This window comes from Tenebrio molitor, chromosome X (assembly GCF_963966145.1).
Source record: "Tenebrio molitor chromosome X, icTenMoli1.1, whole genome shotgun sequence".
NCBI classification, from domain to species: Eukaryota; Metazoa; Arthropoda; class Insecta; order Coleoptera; family Tenebrionidae; genus Tenebrio; species Tenebrio molitor.
Genome location: NC_091055.1, coordinates 8,465,959 through 8,480,389, shown reverse-complemented (window position 1 = coordinate 8,480,389; position 14,431 = coordinate 8,465,959). Strand labels below are relative to the sequence as shown.

The 14,431-nt window shown below is 32.6% G+C and overlaps 1 protein-coding gene and 1 long non-coding RNA gene across 4 annotated transcripts in view; one reads left to right on the top strand and one right to left on the bottom strand.

Moving 5' to 3' along the window:
• The window catches only part of Ptp99A (Protein tyrosine phosphatase 99A), a 146,235-nt gene that overhangs the window by 48,904 nt on the left and 82,900 nt on the right, over positions 1 to 14,431 (bottom strand). The window lies entirely within an intron of this gene.
• Positions 388 to 1,058, top strand: LOC138140306 (uncharacterized). The gene is made up of 2 exons (XR_011162475.1): positions 388 to 683; positions 751 to 1,058. It is a non-coding gene; the product is annotated as an uncharacterized lncRNA (long non-coding RNA).

Here is a 14,431-nt window from a genome sequence, read left to right as displayed (position 1 = left end):
TGTAGGATTCGTTGAAATAAAGTGATACACATTTTTTTTTTGTATACTAATTATATTTTTCAAAGTAAATTGAACTAAACTGTCTGTATTAAATTAAATGGTGTACGTAGAACAAAGTATGTAAACGGTAAAATAAGTTTTGAAATTTTATTGTCTAAGCGGTCAATGTTTTGCGAGTGAAATTATCAAGATACATACTATCATATGTTATGGTCGTTTTTAGAAATATGTAGTCAGTTTTTCCACAAAGTACGCCTCTGTACTTGCTTTCATGTTAATGGTGTGAAGTAAATTAGCACGAAGGTATGACAATTTCATTTCAAAGTATGTACTGTTGGTTTGCCTGACACATAATCGATTCTTTCGGTGGTTAATAATTTTTGTGAGGTATTTATGAGTGGTGTATATTCGTACATGTCATATGTAACAAATCACACTAACAATCTTGTTAAACCTTATGTACAGTAGAACAATATTAGTTGTGATCTTAATAAAACATGAGGTGTATTTCCTTGACTTACATCATACGCAGCTACGTTGTGCATATGTTTTTTTGATAGAAATTAGCAATTCAAAACGAAGTTCTTTGTCATTGGCGTTGTCGACATAACCAAGTGTAATAGCCCATCAACAAAACCAATCACTACGCAGTAATTATCAATTAACGTTATTTATGAAAGAGGGTAAGCAACGAAGATTAAATATTGTTTTACGTCTTGTTTCGGTAATTATTTGTTTTACCTGTGGCAGGGGAAATGTGTTATATTTAAGTTTTGGAGGCAATAAATCATTTTGCTTAAAGGCAATTGCGTCGTGCTGGTGAATTTTGATTGTACAAACGAGAATGGGAGAAGATAAATTAAATAAATAAGGTAGTACCATTTGCTGATGTTTGTCTAAAACGGCAACAGAAAAGTCGGCTTTTAAGATTGATTTCTTATGAAGTTTTAATGCTTGATATTATTAATTTTCTTTTACCATTTATAATTTAAGTGTGACACTTCTGCGTTGTTCCGCTGTAACACATCTTTTGAATAAATTGGCTTTCTCGCTCCGTGTATTTTAATATTTCATTGTGATTTTGCTCAAGACTTTGACGGATAGGTGAGTGCAATGATAAGTGGGTTTTTGTGAAGTGTTTTGTACGCTTTCTTAATTTCTGTTGGAATATTAGGAAAATGAAATTAACACTGGCTCGGTGTTTAAAAATGGCATCATAAGTTACTTTTTTTAATTAACTTCCAGACGCGTCACTGATGTTATTACAAGAAATGAACCTGGCAATTTGCTGCAAGGCCGCGAACAATTTCAGAAGGTAAATCCGTCCCTGTTATAATTTTTCACAAACTTTCTACCCTTAATTATTGAATTACTTATCTGTATAGATTACAGACGCGGCGAGGCTAGTTCGCGTGTTCGCCCCGATAAAAGAAGGTGAAAAATAATTATATTTTTCCCTAGCTAATCGCATTTTTTACGGTAAAGCCGTTATTATACCTTCCCTACAAGTGCATGGAATATTACCAGAGAAAATTTGCATTTACAGTAATTGTCCGCCCTTTAAAAATTATTATAAAGCGAGATTTATTACACTCGTTTTGATTTTAATTCATTTACATTATAAAACAATCAATCAAGCTTCTCACTTTATCCTGTTTTTCAATAAATCCGAATAAACCTCTTCCACATTTTGTATGTAATTGATTAACTCATTTATTAATTTAAGTCTTGACTTCAATTGAAAAATATGCACTAAACTCGCATCAATCTGACAAATTCCACTGATCAGTACGATTAATTACGGAGCCGAACCAAATCCTGTTATATCTACATTTTCAGAAAAGTTTCAGTGCATTTTGCAGAGAGGCCGTGATGGCGTTACGCAATAAACATATTTTTAAACAAATATTTATCTGATCTATATTTTACGCCCCAGAATATTAGAGGGAACGAGGCAGATTTATTAAATTTTGGTTCACCTAAAAAACTACAACGACGAGGACTTTTATATTCGCGTCTAAGTTTTTCACGTTTTAATTAAATTTAAATTTCAACTGGGGAACTGTCAAAGTACGCTAACTTTTATCGTTTTACGTAATCACGCTAGTGTCCAGTAAACTGAAACATTCTCACAAAATAAATTTTATTTTCTAACACTTTCGTTATTTATTGTTTTAATCATAGAACCCTTCTTATTTTAGCAGTACTGAAACTGCTGCTGGTGTGAGAAGTCTGTTTTCTAAAGCATTAATTATGTAGTTTTTGTAGTTACATTATAACTAATCCACAGAGATTTAACTTGAAAAAAGTAAATCACTAAAAAATCTAAAAGATTATCTAACAAATTTTAAACAGTCACATGCTTCGCTTGTAGATTTGACAAATTATGATTCTACGCTTTACTTTCAACTCTTACATTTGTATAGTCGAGTTTTAAATATATTAGTAGAGTTTTTCATTTTCTTAATGACCTTCCTGGAAGCTCTTGTCAGCTCTGGTTTATTGAATGTATGAAGTTTAATTAGGTTCCTTGAGGGCTATAAACTCCATTGAAAACGCGACTTGTGGGAATAATCCTTTCTAAGAAAACCTCATTCATTTAAAAATGTCAAAAAACACCCAACTTATTTTCCAAGCAAATTCACCTTGATTCAACTGAATTGAATATAATTGTGTTATTCGGAAATGCGAATCACACAAATTTAAACAATTATAGAATAAATCATTAAATGGATGTTGTGTTGCAATGTGAGGACGGTCACTCGATTATTATTACATTTAAAAATCTAATAATCTAATTCGTTAAAGCGTGATTATACTTAGTTGCATCTTTATATTGTATAAAATTTGTTTACCTATTTTAGATCGTGTTAATACCATTTAATTTAATTTTCATAAATCATTCATTCTGTCGTAATTTCATAATATTTATTTTAAATACGGACATTATGCAAATGTGTAGTTATTGTAATACAAATCTGATTTTCTATATTAATCGATTCATGCGTGTAAAATAAATATTCATTACCATTTTATAAACATATATGAACATTAAAAAGTTTTAATATGTAATAGGAATCAGCAGTCGAAGCTAAAACGACATAAATATTAAAATCTTGGAGGTTAAAAACAATTTTTAATTAAATCAATGGGGGTGAATGTAGCAAACAGAATTACAGTAGAACCTCGATTATCCGTGTGCGTTTTATCCGTGTCGAAGCCGTCATTCGATTATCCGTGCTTCGATTATCCGTGCACGATGGAAAAAGATGCCAAATTAACTGATATATTACATACAAGAAGAATAAAAACCGAAATTAAGCAAAACCTTTTCAACCGAAAGAAGCAGAAGAAAGTCACAGATTATTTTGGTGCAAAATAAAGTCTATGAATTTCTTTTCATGGAAGATAAAAAACTATATAGTGAAACCCGGGGTGGGACGGTGTACCGGGGCGCAACGGGGAAGTACCTTTATTTACTTTTCTATGGTACTGACCCAAGCGGCTGTAGACACAACTACTTTTTGTTCGGTGTACAACTTTCTTTACGTTTGCTTGGTTTCGTTACAAGATTTGGTGATTTTCCATTAAAGGTAAGTATCTTACAGCTATTGATAGCTTATAAACTAGAGTGTGTTTGAATAAAGGGATTATTAACGAGTATTTTAAGTTAGTAATACGGTTAATTTAGTCACTCTCACACCATCTGTTGTTTGATAACGTAAAAATTGACACGGAGGCAGAACGGGGCAGGGGCGGAACGGAGTGGTAAAAATAAATAGCCGAGCAAAGAAAAGTATCCATAAACGTATGAACGAAGAAAACAAAGAACAAATAGATAAGAACAAAAGAGTTAAGAAATGGAAGAAACAACATGATGATTCTAGTGATGAAAGTGGAGATGATGCTGAGTGTTTGTATTGTGGGGAATTTTATTCTAAGTCCATTGAAGGTTGGATAAGCTGCGTGACGTGTAAGAAGTGGGCCCACAACTCCTGTGCTGATGTTGATAGCGAAGACGACGAAGTAGTCCTTATATGTGAAATTTGCCAAAATAAATGAACTGTAAAATACCTACCCCATTCCGCCCCAGGGACGGGGCGAGATGGGGCAATGTGCAATTTTTTTAAAAACAAGCTTAATTTTTTAAATATTCTAATATTTTCTTTATTTCTATGGTTAAATGTAAAGAATAAATACCAAAGAATTTGTTTATGTCAAAAGCGTGTTTTAATTCCCAAAAATAGTCATATAAAATGCCAAGTGTTAAGTACCCCGTTCTGCCCCGGGTTCCTATATTTTGTTTCATACATACACAATACATACGTATGTAATGATATATTTACACTTCTATTCAATTAAGTGGTAGAGATAATTAAATTTTAATTTAAAAAAAAAAAATCATAAAAAAAAATACTGTAAAAATTAAGCGATACTGGTAACTTGACGGTAACGTTTTCTGTTAGCGTTATGTAACGTTTTAATGTTAAAAGAACTTACATATTACCAAAATAGTGCTAAAATTGAGTGCAGTATTTGTACCACTTTTTATTGAATAGAAGTGTACATACAATTGCATAAAATATGCATTTTTAAAGATATTCGATTATCCGTGTTTTTCAATTATCCGGCAACGCTTCGGTCCCAACCGGCACAGATAATCGAGGTCCTACTGTATTTATATTTGTATAAGAATAAAAGCGATCCAAACAGTGTCTTCACAGATTTAAAGAAATCGTTTTCCTTTTTAATATTGTACTTGGTTTATTTCACTTCACCTATAAGGAGCCAATTCATAATGTAAATTTGTAATGTAATCCTGGTTGCAATAAATATTACAAATAGTGCCAGACATATTATGTAATAATGTATTCTCTTTTATCGAGTAAAATATCCAAGCAACAAGGCTCTTGTGTAAAACGGATTTTGATGTTTGCTATTTAGCCACATCACCATAATACCCTAACTAAGAGGTATTTTAGTCTGAAGGCGCATCTTTACAGTCATCAATATTTAAGACATACTTCTGTTGCGGTTTTACCTTAAATCTATAAATTTATTTTCCAGTTTATGTCGTTTAATATTTTATTAACTAAAAAAATTACATGACTGTCAGGAATATTTAATATCATCGAATGTTAAATATTAACCCGCAAATCCGTTGCTCACAGAAACTGTAAAATATTTATGTGTTTGTAAGTGTAAAAGCAAACATTTCGTGTCAACAATTCAAAAGAAAATTTATAGTAAAGTAGCAAGTCTGTTGGAATTTTAAAAAGTGTAAAATTAAATTTTTACGAAAAAAAGCGTCCATAAATCGGTAATGGTACTTTATTTATCCACATAGAATAAGAATATGTAGTAAAGTGTGTCAGTATTCATTGAGAAGTTTGGTTAAACTATTCACCGTACGTATAATCTCATTTCAAATATCAAGTAATAACATATGTATTTCGCAAGCGTTCAATTTGTAGACCAATTAGCAGACCATCACTCATCTGTCAGTGCTGAAGGACATTCGATTGGAATCCGAAGACTAATCACCCACTCCAAAAGAATAATGGTGTTCGACGTGTGCCTTAAGATTCTACATGACATATTAATTAACTTTATTCAGGAATTATGATTTTCAATGGATTTTCTAGGAGATTAATTTTGTCAGTTGTTAAAAGTGTTGTTATGAAGCCTATCGACGACAATCATGAACGAATTATTTATATTACTAAAATATTTCACGCGTTATTTTGGAGTTGTTCCGGTTGGCTTTGGGGTAGATAAGAAAGATTTTATGAAATTAAATTTTAAAAAATAAAATAAAACCTGAACTTTGGAAGACAGGACAATTTAATAAAAAAAAAGAAATCGAAATAGGTAAGTCAATCCTTTAATTTTTACAAAACGTACAGGGTTCAGTATTAACAAGGACTAATTTAGGAATAAAAACAATTTTTCATGTATGCTAGTTAAATCTTAGCTAAAAGTGTCAACAAAATAACTGTAAATGTTGTGAAAATAACTACCGCATGTTTAAAAAAATGTATAATCAAGAGCGGCTTTGAAAAACAAAAGTATGGAAAACGTGCGGCGAGCTTTACACTTTACATACAGTGTGGAAACTTTAATTGGAATAAAATTCATAAATCGGACATAGGCGATTTTTGTAAAAAATCCCGAAACAGGTTAACGTTTGTTTTTCCTTGCCCACATTTTGGCGTATATGGTTTTTGCATTTCTGGTCCCGGAAGTGTGCAACCACCCCTAACTTTTTTTTTTCAAATGTAAGGGTATGACAAGTGACACCTCGTTTGAAAGCACTTCGCAAGGAATACAACACACTATTTGCTTCCTGAATATTTTCAAAGCCTACGTGCTAAAAAAATAAAAACCAATTTTATAAATTGAATAGGTACTATTTAATGCAACAAATATTCAAAATGGGTACCGTTTCTTTCTTGGCAAATTGCAAATCGATAGTAACATGCATTCCTTACATTTTGTAACGTTTGTGGTGTGATTTGCCTAATTTCATGCCTAATACATTGCTTAAGGTCCTCAATATTGTTCGGTTTTGTTACATAGACCTTAATCTTGAAATATGCCCAAAAAAAAGTCGAGAGGAGTAAAATCCGGAGCTCTTGCCGGCCATTCAATATGACCTCTTCTTCCAATCCATCGATTGGGAAAAACTTCGTCTAAATATCTACAAACGATCACAACATAATGGAGTGGAGGAGCTCCGTCCTGTTGATACCATATTCTTTCAACAGGTAAATTAGGATCTAACAGATTTGAAAATAAGGCTGCTAACGCTGGCATGAGATCTTCTTGAAGCAACATAAGATATGTTGCTCCATCACGATTACCATCAAAGAATACTGGCTTCAATATTCTATCACCAATTATCCCAGTCTCTACATTGAGTTTTTGTGGAAACTGAGACCTAAGAGTTTCTGGCATCCAATGAGGTTTATCGTCAGTCCAATAACAATAACGGCCCAATTCATCAGGTTCACCATTTGCTCGCAAAATTGGATTCGGCAGTCTGAGTCATCCTCAGCTAATTCTTGGACCATCTGCATCTTGTAAGGATGCAGCTTTGCAGATCTAAGCATTTTCAGGACAGTAGTTGATATCGTAGTCACGGGCCAGTTGCCGGACTGGAGTCATCGGATTTTCTTGAATAGTTTAATAACAGGTTTAGCCTAGTATCCTTTCCAATAGTGGGTTCTCACTGTTTGGGCACAACTCTTACATGACCCAAGTTCCGGTATTTTGCCTCAATCTTGCTTAGGCAAAAGGCAATTAAGACTTTTGAAAAATGTTACTATAGTTTGTCTAGCGAGAGATTGGTTGACATAAAAGTCACTAAATTCTACGTAGAGAAAGTAGTACCTAGCGCAGTTTTTGCCCTGAAATTATGCTCTAATTAATGTATTCTAGTGCATTTTGTAGTGTTGGGTTACAAGTCTACAATTTAAAATCTTCCAATATCTCGCTGGACGAAGTATATAAGATACGAAATGTACACTTCCAACGTGTGTAACGTATAAAATTGGTTTTGACTTTTTAGCACATAGGCTTTGGAAATATTCAGGAAACAAATAGTGAGTTGTATTCCTTGCGAAGTGGCCTTTCAAACGAGGTATCACTTGGCATACCCTTACATTTGCAAAAAAAAAGTTAGGGGTGGTTGCGCACTTCCGGGACCAGATACACAAAAACCATATACGCCAAAATATGGGCAAGGAAAAACAAAAATTGACTTGTTTCGGGATTTTTTACAAAAATTGCCAATCTTGTGAATTTTATTCCAGTTAAAGTTTCCACACTGTATAAACACAGATTCTCATAACCTAACTTTGCATTTTTGTAGGAACCGTTCCCAAAGCAAACCCATTTTTGATCTTTCTTCATGACAAAACTATCGTAATAATGACAGTTACGTTTGGGTTGTTCAAGTTAAGCTATACGTTTAAAAAGCTTTTGTATTTCACATTGACCTTACATTGACCATACATATGATATACTCGTAACTTTGAAACCTTGATAATTTTGGTTTCCTTTAACCGAATCTTCCAAACAATTCATTTCATTCATTTTTGCTCTAAATTGTCAACCTGTAGCTATAGGATTGTTTTTCTTTCTTGTTCAGATGCAGTAGCCATTTTTTTTTTTTTAACATAGACCTGAAGTTTATTTTGACCATCAGTTGTGTATTGCAAATAATCTTGTTTAATTAAGTTATTTAAATCATAACAAAGATGTGTTCCTTGTAATAATGTAGTACACCGCTCAGTTTATATGCAAGTTCATTATTTAGGGGAGAATGAATAAAAAAACGTGTTAGGTGTTTTAATAGTGTTACGACACGTTTTTAAATATATGTACATAGTTATATCGCAGATTTGTTAAACAAATGTTAAATTAGCTGTAATTAAAACAACACATTTAAGATCACGCAAATCTGTGGTTTGTATGCCTTAATTAAGCTTGAAGCTATACGTCGACCAATATGTTACATCGCGTTGGATAAATTTTGACATTACCACTACCGTTATTCACTCCAATTAGAGGTGGTAACACATCACGCATACTTTCCAGTGAATTTAGTTTAAAGGGTCTATTTCTTAAGTGCACTTACACAAACGATTTCTCGAAGCACTTACATTGTTGTCGATTTTTAGAGCTTTAGGTTTCAAATCGTTGTATGTGCAAAGACGATTTATGACGTTTTGAGAGATATTGAATGGTGCTTCGATCCTGATTGTGCGAAGAATTTATTTCAGAATATAAAAGCACACGAGACGTACGTTCTCTGCTGCGTTAAATTTTTACATACGTCAGGGATGATGGATCCTCGTAATAAACGTTAATCCGGAAAGGACAGGATATTAATATAATTAAATATTTCTTTGTGCATTAGATATTTTGAGTGTAGGGATACTCCTCACGGCGGAATCGCTATTGAATATTTATTATTCTTTGAGATCTGACAGAAACTATATTATATTGCATAAAGGTGGTGCCCCGGGGTGAGATCCCTGATCCGACGTAATATTTATTACTGAACTAGTTCTATGTGAAACAAAATCATTTGATATGCAGCGGAAAAGTTCAGATGTGATTTTATTGCTCAGGAAACACGAAGTTCTAAAGCCTTTATGTCCGATATGTATCTAGTTTTTGTTTAGCCCAACTTTGCACTTCTGGAGAACAGCTTTTTTAAGCTGATAAGCACAACATTTCTCTCAAAGGTTCTTTTGTTTTACATTAAATTACTCGAGCTTAAACCCCTTTCAACTTTACGTTTGCCAATATCGAATGCTTATCGCTCATCGAAAATTATTATGTTCAAAATTCAATTACTGTGAATATTTTCCTAATTATGAATACCTCATTAACCCTCTATCCAATCAACTTTTTACCATTTTTTAAGGTCTAGATTTAAAGTGGTTAATTTTATACAAAAATTTCTAATCACTTTCTCTTTGTTAAATGAGAAAGCCGCCTGTTATTCACACTACGTTTAATGTCTGCTCTACAATTTTCATTTCTGCAACGTTATTATTTCCACATGGTCTTTTATATTTTACGAATCTCAAGTCAAAGTGATGAAACATCTAAATACACACAATGTTGTGTATAACGTTAAATTACCTTATCAATTATATCAACTTGTAATTCTAAAAATATTATTCATTTTACTCGACAGGAGGGAAGATAACATCGCATTTACCTAATATAGCATTTCTATCGCTAAGTTACTCAACATACATCATACGTCTAAACTGTCAGTGATAACTGTCAGACACTTTGCCAGATGTTGCAAATATATATTTCACTTTCATATGCATTCGAATATTGATCGTGAATGCACATTTATTTCTTTCGACATCTAGATGTCCTATTTTATCATCATTACTAGAACAATTTCTTAGCCTGCGCGTTTTGTTTAAGTTAATCAACAAAAACACATTTTCTATGATTCCTTTTGTGAGCATTTTATAAATATATAATTATTTTACGTAAAAAATATTAAATCTTTGACTTTTATTTTTATCGAGCAACCATGGACCACGTAGGTTTTCAGGCAGCTGTAGTTACGAAATCTAATTGATCCGCTAAGCTTCGACGGTATTGAACCGCACTTATGTCACAGTTCGTTTTTCTTGCTCTTTTTGATGTAATTTCTCCCTGAATCGAAAGGTGGACATGCATTGATGCAGCAGTCAGTTTCAGTAGTTTGAAAGGAAGAGATTGAAAAACAGTCAGAGATGTGGAGGCATGTCTGAATCCAATTTATATTTTGTATTTCACTTACAGATAGTGTATATTTTTTGAATCCAGGTTTTCGCGTGTGCTACTCATCGACATGGTCACGCTAAAATTATTTATATAGAGCTCAAGTGTTCATATTCCGCACACAATCTTCTAAATGCTCACCATTTCTCCTTGCTTAAATGAACAGTTATCAACAAAATCGTACGGTGAAATTCTGTTCTCCTTTGATAATCTAACCAAGTAAGATTTGCACAACTAATATGACAACATTATACTCGGAAATATGTTTCATATTGAAAAAAAATTCAAATGTTGTAATGATATCCAAATTTAGATCAATTCGTTATAGAAAATTGCCATCTTTTCCAGAAGTCAGAAAGTTTTGAAATCGTAACATTTAAGGAAAGATGAAATGTCTTTGTACGGAAATGTCGCTATTACTGTGCTGTTTGTTTATTATCGAACTTTCCTTGTGGTGGTTTTTTAATAGACTTGTATTACACACAGAAGTTGCATTAGGGGTAAATGAAGATAATTAACCTAAATTCCGATTCGAAAGTGATATGTATTATAGAAGCTGTCGTCACTGATTGGATTCTAACAAGGAAACGCACTCGATACTCAACGCTAACGACTGAAGGATTTTGTGGTTAAATTGATTGACATTCCAAATTTTACACGTAGTTTGTTATTCTGCTGCACCAGAATTTGAATTTAGATATTGTTGAAATTACCTTAATTTTTACAAATAATTATTAGCATAGGTGGAGGACCAGTAAAGAATCGAGTGTATCAAATCCATATTTCTAAATGTTCACTTTTGCTTTTATCTTATTTTTGCAATTAATAATGTAAATCATAAAATTATTAAACGCTTTGGTCATTTGACCCGTTTGCAGTTGCACATGTTAAAATAATTTAATTAAATGACGACCCGACAATTAATTACTGCTCTTTTACCCTTTCTGTACATTTTTCTGCTTTATGATTATGTTTTATCTGTTTATGATTTATGTTCGAGTGATATACATTAATTTGACAATGCTTACTGTCAAACGATCATATTGTATGGTATCATCACCATCATTTTTAGTTTTATGCTTCAGTGGTGAACATTTGTTTATTACTGATGTCCATTATTTTCATTTTAGTAATGTAATTATGTACTAATTAGAGACGGATGCAACGGTGCAACAGACCATTATTACGAACCGACTATTGCGCAGAATTGACATCCACGCCACCTATTCTTGTCTTAACAATAGCGATTGGTTTCCGACTTAATTTGTATAGAGATTACATTGAATTTAGTACGCCAATTACAATTCGCATTGCTATTATCATAATAAATTTAGTACTGACCGCCGACTGGTTTTCAGCCATGAAAATGGTTTATCCTATACCTACTAACGTCACAAGATTTGTGGCAAGACTTTTTCGCTTTAAGAACTACTGAACTTATTAAATCGGCCGCCAGTTGTTTTTTTTAGAAAAAAATCTACATAAACTCATTTTACACCAACTTCCGTAATTTAATTTACACCTGACACGTAAAAAATTATTACTTTATTTTGTATTCGCTTTACAATTCTTAACTTCCTTTAAAACAACTTATTATGAACTGCTGGGTGCACGGAAGTGACGTATCAGCAGGGAGGGCTTTTCCTGATAATGGCAACATCAAAAAAAAAAAAAATAAAGAAAACCTCACTTAATTCACCACCAGTAGCACGAGGAATGATGATTTACGACATCTTACCTGAAACAGAAAAATCAAATATTAAAATTTAAAATTAGACCTTGGTATTACATACTTTTAAAATCTCATCTCTAAATTGCGCCCACAAAATAATATGAACAAATACGCAGTATTTTACGTTTACAAAAATCATTGGGATATGAACACTTTTATATGATATTGATTGTTACTGTGTTAGTTGTACTGGTGACATTAAGGTAATTTAACACAATTACCTTCATTTAATATTAAATTATTAGAGTTGCTCAAATTACTCTATCAAAATTTTATCTTTGTATGTGTATTGTAAACACATATGCGTCAGAAAGTAATTATTGGTCACGAGAGAGTCGGACGGTTGTTATCAGAAATTAAAAAAAAGTTTTATTTTATCCAGGCTTACCGTTAAGCGTAGAGTTAAGCGTAAAAATAATGGGCTTGTGTAGTTTGCTTTGTGATGATTGTTTTGTAAGGGTGCAGGTGTAAAAGAAGTGAAGCGTTTTATAATTTCGAGTGATTTATTACAGTTATAAGTAAGAAAAAAACAAAAATTGCTGTAGGAATTTCCAAGAAAGATTTCCAAAAGAATCCAGCAGCGTACTGTTTGAATTCAGTGGAAAAGTAAATCCGGGAACACTTCCACTTATTGAAAAAATAATCAATGACTTGCACAGATCCTACGACGGGGCGTAAAGAACCATTGTCGTCGGATTTTTTGTTGTTGATTAAGGAAAGGATTTTTTGGACGGAAATTGTTATTATAATTTAATGACAGAGCTTCTATTTTGTTGACATATCGGTGTGATGATTGATATATTCCTTTGGGTTTTTTATTACAAAGGAAAACTTGTCTGGAAACTTTGAGAAGTCTATTAAACGTAACATACTACAAAGCTACCTATTATTACAACTGCTGTTTGTTATCTCCATGGCGATTATTCTTAAAGCTGGAAACCACGTTGGCACTCCAACCAGACGATACAGCCCTATCAACCCTTACTCGAGCATTGCTTAATACCACACAGTTGACAAGGTAGAGATTTAGGATGATATTTATCCTGAAGATAATTATTTCCCTCGTCGGAATTTTCACCAAATGCAAAATTTTGACAATGGGAAATTGTGAAATATTTTCGCTCGGATATGTTTTTCAGCTTAGCAAATGTTTATAAATGGAAAGTAGGTATATAAAATTGCAGTAGTTCATGTAAAAAATTATAATTTCACTTTTTGTTGCAGCAAAGTTCAATTTTTTTAGTTTTAACAATAGTTTTGTCAATTTTTAAAAACATATTTTATCTTGATTACGCGCAGAAAAATGATGGCGGAAAAGTATTTTCAACCAACTTTATTTTAAATCTTGCTTCTTTGTCGGAAAGGACAATCAAATGTTTGAAGATGTATCTATGTATAGAGCGGCCCCTAATTGAGTCATGAAATTAAGTGCTACCGGGTGTTCAACCTTTCGGACACAGACTAACGTGTTTGTTTGAAGCAGCGATCGCAAAATTTCCTTTTAGAATTTTATAATTGCTCTGATAAACGGAGAGCCACGTAGAATAGAATAATTGAAATTAATAACGGTTATTGTAAATTATATGTCAGTTCCAGGTTTCATTTTATTAAAACACTATAAGTATAAAACAAATAAGCGTATTACGTGCATTCGTGAAACAATGCGAAGTAAAAAGTTGGTAGTGTAAAGCAGTTTCCTCAACAAAGTAGCGGTATATTTATTCATGGATTCAGAGAGAGAGAAAAACATTCATGGAACTTTCTATGTCAATTCAATTTTGCAGTGTTAAGTGCGTAAATTTGTAAATTGAATACGCGGCACTGGAAATAACTCATTTGAAATAATTATTGTAGGAAACTTGGGAGAACAATATAGTATTTTACTCTAAAGAAGATTGATTCTGTACAAGTCTTAACAGACAATTAGACTGATGCAGAAAGGCCTAACCAAAGGAGATTAAGGGAACTCAACTTCCCTGCCTCAATTTCGATTGGTTCATATGGTAATAATTGAACTTCTAAATGTAAAATACAAACAAATTGGCTAACATAAACAGACCGATCGGTAGTCGATTTGATTTAAAATAAAATGTTTTATCGTACTTTTGGTCCTGTTTTTCACTTAAGGGTTGTCACTGTTATTTTTTATAATCTCACAAAATATTTATAGCACGATCCACATATCGTAAATCACAAAATTGTCTCCACACATTTTAAAGTAATGACCGTGTCAGCTCAAATCAATATCCCCATTCTCTGGAGAGATCTAGGGTAACATAGCTAAATCTAAGGTGTAAGGTGAAGAGAAATAATTACTTCCAAACAAACTACCACCACTAATAAAAAATTTATGCCATAAATATTAGATGGGGTGTAACTTGGTGGGAAATCTTTTAA